Below are 11,298 nucleotides of genomic sequence, written 5' to 3'. Positions count from 1 at the left end.
AGGGGGGTGGAGGAGGTAGAGGAGGACATGGAGGGGGTTGGAGAAAGAGGACATGGGGCCGAAGTAGGGGGGGCGGAGGAAGTAGAGGAGGACACGGAGGGGGGCCAGAGAAGGAGGACACTGGGAACAGCCGGGGATCGGTGCAGTGGGAGGGACAGCTGTGAGCACTGATCTCCCGACATGGCTTGTCAGCTGACAGCCATGAGAGGGAGAGGAGGAGAAGTGGCTGTCCGCTGAAAAGCCATGCCGGGAGATCGGTGCTTACAGCTGTCCCTCCCGCTGCTCTGGCAGTGAACCAGGGGGTTCATCCATGTGTGCAGGGTGGGTCACAGTGCCCCCCCTTGGGGGCCCGTGTGCAGTGAACACCCTGCGCACATGGATGATACGTGACTGGTAGGGAGTCATGATTGGACTTTAAACGTGTCAGCCTTTTTTCATCTCCATTACATGAGGGATATTAGATCTAGAGGTTTACAGAAAGAAGGTAACATTGTTTTTTTCTTTCTGTTCAGCTCACAGGAAATTACAAGGGCACTGCATTACTGTCAAGATCAATGGGTATTTTCTGTACTTACTGAAAATATTGTTAGCCTGAAAAAAGAGAACTAATACAGCCACCACATCTAAGGACAAATATACTACAATATTTTACATTTTTGTTCTTGGGTTAAGTTATCTTATTCTTTCTTCAACCTGCAAGAGCAAAGTCCTTGGCTTTCCCATTAGACAACCCAGTAACCCAACCCATGCATGCACTACTAATTTTGAAGCATGGGAGCACTCTGCATTAATTAAATTTGTATAATTGGCAATATACAAATATAACAGAACTAAAGATAGAACATTGCCCCTAAACAATTAAAATAAAATTGGTTAAAATGTATATAGATTTTCTTCAATTATTTACCCCAGACAAATACCTCACAAGATAACAAAATTGATGGCATGACGTGTTTGTAGCTATTAAATGCATCATGGTGATGCTTTTATAAAACCAATGAGAGAAAACATTCTTGACAAACATACTTGAATTATATTCAGAGCTGGAGTCCCAGGGGTTACAATCCCTATGGTAACCATTACCCCCACAGTCTACACTTATATGGCCCTGTACATTGACCTTCCCTACCCTCTTCCACTCAATGATATTTACTGCTAGATTTCTGGTTCTCTTTACTTTACCCATCTTCCAGAAAAGATCAAGATAAAACTCTGTATTCTTGTGATCCGAATCTGTTTACTCCTAAAATATCATAGAAATAAATATGCTTCATCCCTTCTCTAGACAGCCTTGCAGTGACTTCCGCAATGTATTTATCATTATGAATTATTGATGGTTTAAAATGGGCACTTTCTGAAAAATCAATCTCGGTGGGATGTTGGGCTACTTATTGGCAGCAAAGAAATGTGAGAAGACACTGCAACTCTGTGTGCTGCTGGTTTGAATATGGACAAATAGATGATTTTCATCCAATTTGAGTATATTGAGCGAGATGACCTGCTGAACTATGATTGGCTAGAGATTTTGAAAGAGATATGACAATGCAAACACAGGCAAATCTCCTGTACTAGCAGAACTAAACATTTTCTTGTTGACAGAGAGACACCCGGCACTTCCCTCTTTAACTCTCTGATAAAGAGAGTCAGCTTTGTGCGGTGAACAGAGGAATCACTCTTTGCAGTCTAGGCGTTCAGCTTCAAAGGTGAGAAATGCTATTTGTTTCATTTAATAGGATGCTGCAAAGAGCTGTTATAATATATAGTAATCATGCAATATCTGATCAAACCTAACCTTAAAGGATAACTAAAGCCAAGAACAAAACTGCATTTTTATTGCAGCTTACAGTCCTTAGATGTGGTGGCTGCATTTGTTTTTTTTTTTTTGTTTTTTTCCAAGCTAAGAACATTTTATAGCAAAGTACAAATACCTATAGATCTTGCCAGAAAAGCTTCATGTTCTTCCTGTGAGCAGCAATGAAGAATATTCATCTTCTGTAAATTACTAATTTCCCAGCCCCCATGTAATGGCGATGAAGAGATAGGGACATGTTTGTAACCCATATCAGGAGAGAAGCTAAGGGCGACAACCATGGCTCCCTCCAAAGACACAGTGGAGGAACAATGTAGTCAAGACAACCATGGCTTCCTCTAAAGATGCAGTGGAGAAGCAATGTAGCCAGGACAATGGTGGCTCCCTTCAAAGATAGTGGAAAAGCAATGTACCCAGGACAACCATTGCTCCCTCCAAAAGATAATGGAGGAGTAATGTAGCCAGGACAACCATGGCTTCCGCCAAAGATACAGTGGAGAAGTAATGTAGCCAGGACCAGTGGTTCCCAACTCCGGTCCTCGGGACCCACCAACAGGCCAGGTTTGCAAGATAACTAAATTACATCACAGGTGATCTAATTTGCTGCTCAGTGATTGCAGTATTCTAGTCTGCATCCCCCAAGGTAATACTTAAAATCTGGCCTGTTAGTGGGTCCCGAGGACCGGAATTGAGAACCACTGGCCAGGACAACCATGGCTCCCTTCAAAGACACAGTGGAGGAACAATGTAGCCAGGACAACCATGGCTCCCTCTAAAGATGCAGTGGAGGAGCAATGTAGCCAGGACAACCATGGCTCCCTCTAAAGATGCAGTGGAGGAGCAATGTAGCTAGGACAACCATGGTTTCCTCCAAAGATTCAGTAGAGGAGCAATGTAGCCAGGGCAACCATGGCACCCTCCAAAGATACAGTAGAGGAGCAATGTAGCCAGGACAACCGTGGCTCCCTTTAAGATGCAATGGGGAGCAATGTTGCCAGGACAACCGTGGCTCCCTCCAAAGATGCAATGGAGAAGCAAAGTAGCCAGGACAACCATGGCTAACTCCAAAGATGCAATGGAGGAGCAATGTTGCCAGGACAACCATGGCTACCTCCAAAGATGCAATGGAGGAGCAATGTTGCCAGGACAACCATGGCTACCTCCAAAGATGCAATGGAGGAGCAATGTTGCCAGGACAACCGTGGCTCCCTCCAAAGATGCAATGGAGAAGCAATGTAGCCAGGACAACCATGGCTACCTCCAAAGATGCAACGAAGGAGCAATGTTGCCAGGACAACCGTGGCTCCCTCCAAAGATGCAATGGAGAAGCAATGTAGCCAGGACAACCATGGCTACCTCCAAAGATGCAATGAAGGAGCAATGTTGCCAGGACAACCGTGGCTCCCTCCAAAGATGCAATGGAAGAACAATGTTGCCAGGACAACCGTGGCTCTCTCCAAAGATGCAATGGAGGCGCAATGTAGCAGGACGTAGTTTATTTGCAGGATTACCAGATGAAGAGCAAAAGCCAAATGAAAGCAAAAGTAAATTAAAAAAGAAAAATGCAGCCACCACATCAAGGACTAGTAATCTGCACTATTTTACATATTTGGTTTTTGGGTTTACAATTTAATTCCTAATATTTTACTTAATGTTGCACAATTTTATTGAGATCATCAGAGCCGTTATCACTTCATTTTTCATTCTGAATTAAATGAATGTATGGTAATTAAAAAATTGGCTGGTATAAAACGGCTAATGTTGTTTATAGACAAGTAATCATTTCCAGTATATTTATAGTGCCAACATATTATGCAGTTTTTTTACAGTGTTATCAAACCAGTCTCTGTCCCCCAAAGACAATTACAATGTAATTTCCCTACCACATACATAGATGCTATATATAGGGCCACTTTACCAACCAATATATTACGGGATTGTGGGAGAAAACAGGGTAACCCAGAGAGAAGGAAGCGCAAACTCTATGCAGCTGGCATCACTGTTAGGATTGTGACCCATGACCCAGCGCTGTAAGCAAGAGGATTAACAATTTGCACAACTGTACTTATACAGTGCTGTCTAATATTTAATTGTTTTTTAATTTAGTGTAGTTTGCTATCTACTATTACTACTGAAGGAATGTAAATATGTGAGTTGCTGCATGCCAATGGTAACGAACCTTCCTTTCCTTTTTATGAGACTCGCTAAATGTTATTTCACTGTAAATTGTACACTAGGTACAGAATGTTTTACAAAACTGAATTTAACATCTTCCTTAGCAAGCCAAGATCACAAACATGTCCTGATGATACGGGAAATGTTTTACATTTTGTTTTTTTGTAAGTGAAATATTTATTGAGGATCATTGCCTGACAATCAAGAGTTATACAGCAGAATACATAAGTTAAGATACAGCAGAATAAAATCAGTAAGACTGAGTATAAAATACATGGGTATTCATTTAGTATGAAATTAAAATTACCTTTTGTTTTAAGCTCACCATACACTTTATAATCTGAATGAACAATCTCCTTTAGATCTACCATCAACTATGTAGTGTTTGGGCCTGGCTGAATGAATACAGATTGGCTGGCTAGATTAGATGTGTCCTCCTATTACATAGTTTTGGTAAATCTAAAGGAAATTGTACAGGAAGGAAAACTTTTCTCGATCAACAAATTTTCGGGCAGTATATGTGGTTATCGCTCAAAAATGACATTCAGTTTGAAATTGAATGTTAAAAGCAAAAGAGAATTTTCGAACGACATTTGCCCATTCATCGAATGTTCAAAGAATTTTCGTACAAATGTTCTACCAACATTGTCATCCAAAAATCTAACCGTGTATGGCAAGCATAAGGCTTGGTTCACAGTGGTACAGTGCGGGAACCCTGCAAATCCACTGCGGGTTCTCGCATGGCATCCGACTCACAGGCAGTTCACACTGCCATATGCGAACCGCTGGGAGAGTCAATACAAAGTTAATGACACCCCCAGATCAGTTGGCATATCACAGTGTGAAGTGTCAATTCGGACAGGCATTGGATCACATAGGTGTGAACACCCATGCAATCTGATTCTGATGCAGACCATACAATCTGTATGGCTGAATTTGCATCGCACAGACATCGCATGGGATTTGCACAGCAGTGGGGGCGCAAATCACATGCGATGTCTGACATTGCTACAGTGTGAACTGGCACTTGTAGTGAAAGAAAACCCCAAAATTTGGCTTGTCACGATAATAGGAATAGAGGGGCAATCTTCCAATGGGGACATTAGTTCTGATGATCCTGGTGACTACCAGGGATTCTCTCACTTCGGAGGGGTTTTTTCGCCACTCCCGGCATAGAAAGTAAAGTGAAATTTCCCCAATGGGGCATAGGTGGCAAAAAAATTGACGGGTTAAAACCCCCTTACTTAATCCAAAATGAAAATAAAAAGTTTTACAGTTAGTTCTACTTTAAGTCCATCAGTAGAGCCAGTGGCGTAGCGTGGGTTGTCAGCACCCGGGGCAAGGCAAGTAATTTGCGCCCCCTAACCCGCGGGATTTTAGCACTCAAGTCTCTTCCACTAGATTAGTTAAAGAAACCCTTACCCCCTAAGCACATGTATTGTTTGTTAATAAAACAAACATTGCCCCCTTTCAATGTAGAGAGACCAGCGTGCCCCCTTTCAATGCAGAATGACCAGCATGACCCCTGCCCCCTTCCAATGCAGAATGATCAGCGTGCCCCCTTTCAATGCAGAATGACCAGCGTGCCCCTTTTCAATGCAGAATGACCAGTGTGCCCCCTTTCAATGCAGAGAGACCAGCATGCCCCCTTTCAATGCAGAATGACCAGCGTGCCCCCTTTCAATGCAGAGAGACCAGCGTGCCCCCTTTCAATGCAGAATTACCAGCGTGCCCCCCTTCAATTTATAGAGAGATCATCGTGCCCCCTTTCAATGCAGACGGACCAGCGTGCCCCCTTCAATGCAGAGAGACTTACCTGCAGTGGCGGCTTTTCCTCAGTTCCCCCCGCGTCTCCTTGTCCTCCCGCCTCCTCCTCGGCCAATGGCATGCGATCGCCTTTCGGCCAATCAGGAAGCGGGTCTCGGACCCGCTTCCTGATTGGCCAGGAGGAGGATCCGTGTGACAATAGCGAATTTTCATTCGCTATTGTCACACAATGGGTGGGCTCGGGGCGCACTGCTGACTCACTCGCTGCTTAACTGACTGAGCAGTGAAGAGAGGCGGCATAGGCGGGGCTTGGCTTGCAACGCCACCCCACCCTACACCAATGGACAGGTGAGGCACAGTCCAGCCCCGACCCGCCATTTTCAGCCATAGGGCGGCTGCGCTGGACATCTCCCAGCCTAAAGATGGAGGCAGCCGCAGACAGTGTGTGAACTGTGTATGTCAGAGTCAGACAGACAGAGTGACACTGCGGATGCGCCCCCCCAGATGTTGCGCCCGGTGCGGCTGGCCCCCCCTACACCCCCCACGCTACGCCACTGAGTAGAGCATAAAATGGTGTTGTGCAGGGACTGGTTTGGAGCCTTAAAAACGTCATATTCTGCCGGTCATGGCCAGGGCCGTCTTACCACATGGGCACGCTGGGCAGTTGCCCGGGGCCCCACTTGCCCAAGAAGCCCCACCTGTCCAGTGACCTGGCCCCGGTCAAGCATTAGTCCCGACGGCTGTGTCCCGCCTGAGGGGTGACACCCTGGGCTGGCCGCTGGACTACCTCCGCCACTCACTAACACAGGAGATTCGAGCAGGAGGCATTGAGGCAGAATGAAAGAGAGAGAAACAGCAGCGCTGAATAGACAGAGGGAGCTGCCGGAGTAAACTTTCTAACTTAGCAAGCAGGTGATTGGTTGCTAGAACCCCTGTGTAAAGTACAGGGGTCCATGGGGGGTGTAATGTAAAGAGGTCCATTGGGGGATGTGTAATGTAAAGGGGTTCATGGGGGGCTGTGTAATGTAAAGGGGTCCATGGGGGCTGTGTAATGTAAAGGTGTCCATGGGGGGGGCTGTGTAATGTAAAGGGGTCCATGGCGGTTGTGTAATGTACAGGGGTCCATAGGGGGCTGTGTAATGTAAAGTGGTCCATGGGGGGGCTGTTTAATGTACAGGGGTCCATGGGGGGCTGTGTAATGTAAAGGGGTGCATGGGGGGGCTGTGTAATGTAAAGGGGTCCATGGTAGAGGCTGTATAATGTAAAGGGGCCAGAGGTGTGTGGTGGGGAGTTGTGTAATGTAAAGGGGTCCATGGAGGGGGCTGTGTAATGTAAAGGGGGCCATGGAGGGGTCTGTGTATTGTAAAGAGGTCCATTGGGGGCTGTGTAATGTAAAGGGGTCCATGGGGGGCTGTGTAATGTAAAAGGGGTCCATGGGGGACTGTGTAATGTAAAGGGGTTCATGGGGGGCTGTGTACTGTAAAAGGATCCATGGGGGGCTGTGTAATGTACAGGGGTCCATGGGGGGCTGTGTAATGTAAAGGGGTCCATGGAGGGGGCTGTGTAATGTAAAGAGGGCCATGGAGGGGGCTGTGTATTGTAAAGGGGTTCATTGGGGGCTGTGTAATGTAAAGGGGTCCATGGGGGGCTGTGTAATGTAAAAGGGGTCCATGGGGGGCCGTGTAATGTAAAGGGGTTCATGGGGGGGCTGTGTATTGTAAAAGGATCCATAGGGGGCTGTGTAATGTAAAAGGGTCCATGGAGGGGCTGTGTAATGTACAAGGGTCCATGGGGGGCTGTGTAATGTAAAGGGGTCCATGGGGGGGCTGTGTAATGTAAAGGGGTCCATGGGGGCTGTCTAATGTACAGGGGTCCATAGGTGGCTGTGTAATGTACAGGGGTCCATGGGGGGCTGTGTAATGTAAAGGGGTCCATGGTTGAGGCTGTATAATGTAAAGGGGGCCAGAAGTGTGTGGTGGGTAGGGAAGAACGAACTTTTGAAAAGTTTGGTTCGACCAGAACACCCGAACTTCCCTAAAGTTCGGTTCGGATTCCAGAACCCCATTGAAATCAATGGGACCCGAATTTCTGGAATCAAAAAATACCATTTTGAAGCCCTAAAACCCAATAAATGCCCCTAAGAAGTGCCTAGGGTTCTGGGTCATGCCCCAGGGACTATTAATCACACAAAAAAAAAGTTCTTAAAAATTGTCGTTTTTGATAGAAAGCCAATTATTGAAAAAATTATTGAAAAAAAAAGAGATTGCTTTGGATTTAGTGTCTGGGTCTAAAAAGTGTACCTGTGAAGTTTCAGCTCTGTAGCATGTCCAGAACCAGAAAAAAAAGATCATTTTTCTTAGAATTTTTAGTAGCGCAGGGATGGGGTTCCGCTCCTTTCACACCTGGCGTTTTTGTTTCAGGCGTTTATTGGTCATTTTTTGGGCGTCTTTGGAGGCAGGCATGACATCTGAACTTCTGTATAGGGGAATATATACATACACACACATATATATATATACACATCACATACACACATATAGGTGTGCAAGGAGCGGAACCCCATCCCTGCGCTACTGAAATTATTTCAATAGCGCAGGGATGGGGTTCCGCTCCTTTCACACCTATATGTGTGTATGTGTATATGTGTATATATACCCCTATACAGAAGTTCAGATGTCATGCCTGCCTCCAAAGACGCCCAAAAAATGCCCAATAAACGCCTGCAACAAAAACGCCCAGGTGTGAAAGGAGCGGAGCCCCATCATTGCGCTACTGAAATTGTAAGAAAAATTATCTTTTCTTTCTGGCGGTCACCCTGACATGGAAGAGTTCGGTCACCCTGGCATAGCAGAGTCAGTTCACCCTACACTACGGTCACCCTGACACTTAACACTTTCCCTACAGAAACTAGATTATTGAATCTAACTATAGTGGTATATAGTACCCTAACTACACTGCATATCCCTTTCCTCACACTAATAATTGCAAAATGACACTGGAGCAGCAGAAATGCTTCCACTCTATTCCACAGCCTCTGTAATACAGTGCTAGAGATTTGGCGGGGCTATGTTATATACGGGGGGGGGGGGCGTATGGGGAGCGTATTCACTCCTGATTGGCCTCTGGACCCCCTAGTCACTCCAATCTGCTTTTACTGATGTTTCTGGGTCAATCAAGGGCTTTTAAAGCCCAGTTCCTGTCCCATTGCATTTTGGGCGGTTCTGGTGGCCGAATTCCGAACTTTTACCGCAAAAAGTTCGAAATTCGGCCGAATTTCGAACAGCCAATGTTCGGGTCCAACCGATGGTCGACCCGAACCGTTCGATCATCCCTAGTGGTGGGGAGCTGTGTAATATAAAGGGGTCCATGGAGGGGGCTGTGTAATGTAAAGGGGTCCATGGAGGGGGCTGTGTAATGTAAAGAGGTCCATTGGGGGCTGTGTAATGTAAAGGGGTCCATGGGGGGCTGTGTAATGTAAAGGGGTTCATGGGGGGCTGTGTATTGTAAAAAGGTCCATAGGGGGCTGTGTAATGTACGGGGGTCCATGGGGGGCTGTGTAATGTAAAAGGGTCCATGGAGGGGCTGTGTAATGTACAGGGGTCCATGGGGGGCTGTGTAATGTAAAGGGGTCCATTGGGGGGGGGCTGTGTAATGTAAAGGGGTACATGGTAGAGGCTGTATAATGTAAAGGGGGCCAGAGGTGTGCGGTGGGGAGCTGTATAATGTAAAGGGGTCCATGGAGGGGGCTGTGTAATGTAAAGGGGTCCATTGGGGGAGCTGTGTAATGTAAAGGGGTCAATGGAGGGCTGTGTAAGGTAAAGGGGTCCATGAGGGTGCTGTGTAATGTAAAAGGGTCCATTTGGGGGGCTGTGCAGTGTAAAGGGGTCCATGGGGGGGGGGGCTGTGTAATATAAAGGGGTCCATGGAGGGCTGTGTAAGGTAAAGGGGTCCATAGGGGGCTGTGTAATGTAAAGGGGTCCATGAGGGGGGCAAGTAATGTAAAGGGGTCCAGAGAGGTGGGGTGGGGAGCTGTGTAATGTAAAAGGGGCCATGGGGGGGGGCTGTGTAATGTAAAGGGATCCATAGGGGGCTAATAAAAAATGAGCTACGCAGTACAATGGGGCAGTAGCGTTTGAACTGGTTCTCACTCTTGTGTATAGAAAATGACATCCTGAAGACCATTGACTTCAAGCCAATTATAAAATAATTCTCTACAAAGTATCGCAAATGTAATAAATAATTCATAGTGTTTTCGTACTGTGCCATTTCAGTCTGTAATTTCTTGTTTTTCAAGCTCGTATTATATTGTCCAAACATTGTGTTAATGTTTAAACACTGATTTTGTTGGAGGTACCAATAAATATTGCCTTATCGATAATTTTTATTCTCGTGGGTGATTGTGTAGGTGCACTGCATTGCCCGGGGGCCTATAATGCTCTTAAGATGGCACTGGTCATGGCTTTACACAATAATTAACATTCAATAAACACACAAATTGCACATCTCTATACTACAATTTTCCCGGGTGACCAAAAATGGGTTTGTGTTTTTATGTGGCAGTGTCAGTACTATATAACTGTTCTTGCAGTTATTCCTCATTTTATTTTATGGCCACGTGCATAAGCTCTGTTATATGGAGAAATAACATTTTAAGAGGTATCTTTTCCGCAGGTGAGCATTGGCTTTATTTTGGTACTCCAAAAAAAGTTGAATGTTGACCTGATGATGGGCCCAAAGCCTTTACCTGACAAGATGCCTAAATGAATGTAACTTGACTGGTTATTTAATATTATTTACAATGCTGGTTGTTTAATATTTTTTTTATTGTATTATGCTTTTATTTGAAGAATCCATCTGCCCATGCTTGTGAGCCCCAATCGCCACTGCAGGGTTTGCTTTTACTACTGCTATTCTTGTGGTAATCTTTTTGTTTTGTTTCTACATTACTTGGTGTGGAGACTGTTTAATTGTAATGGTGATGGGTTCATGTACTAGAACACATATTTGGTTGGTGATTGGGGTGGATTTCTTATCCTTAGCATCAGGTAGTAAGGAAACCTGAAAGAGGAGTTTGGCCCACAGAATGCTGCAAACAGGGCTTTTTTCTTAGACTTTTTTTTCGAGCACGGTCCCTTGGTTCCACCCCCTACCCACCCCCTACCCATCTCCCAGTACCACCCTTTTTAGAGAAAACTGAACCAAATATCATTTTGTGGTAATTAATCAAGTCATTTGTATAGAGTTTGTTAAGGATCATTTAAAAAGCCGTAAAAGAGAAAAAATTGTGCAATAATAGCCCTCCCCCCAAGCAACAATATACACCCTAACAACAACAGACCCACCCCAAAAACAATAGACCCGCACCAGCAACAATAGATTTCCCAACAGCCAACATTAATAGGCCCTCCATCAGCATGGAACAATAGACCCCACCTACAACAGTAGATCCCCCTAGCAACAATTGACGCCCAAGCAACATAAGACCCCCCAGCAACAATAGACCCATCCCTCAAGAATAGATCCCCAAACAACAATAGATCCTCTAG

At 45.4% G+C, this 11,298-nt stretch overlaps 1 protein-coding gene across 1 annotated transcript in view; it reads left to right on the top strand.

Moving 5' to 3' along the window:
• The first annotated feature begins 1,616 nt into the window (after positions 1-1,616).
• The window catches only part of AVIL (advillin), a 90,505-nt gene continuing 80,823 nt past the window's right edge, over positions 1,617-11,298 (top strand). The window contains exon 1 of the mRNA XM_082246594.1: positions 1,617-1,703. The gene's annotated coding sequence lies outside the window, so the exon portion shown is untranslated. The remainder of the gene's footprint in view (positions 1,704-11,298) is intronic.

This window comes from Pelophylax lessonae (assembly GCF_965119305.1).
Source record: "Pelophylax lessonae genome assembly, chromosome: 2".
In the NCBI taxonomy this organism is placed as follows: Eukaryota; Metazoa; Chordata; class Amphibia; order Anura; family Ranidae; genus Pelophylax; species Pelophylax lessonae.
The sequence above is the reverse complement of the archived record's forward strand: the minus strand, read 5'-3'. Positions and strand labels throughout refer to the sequence as shown.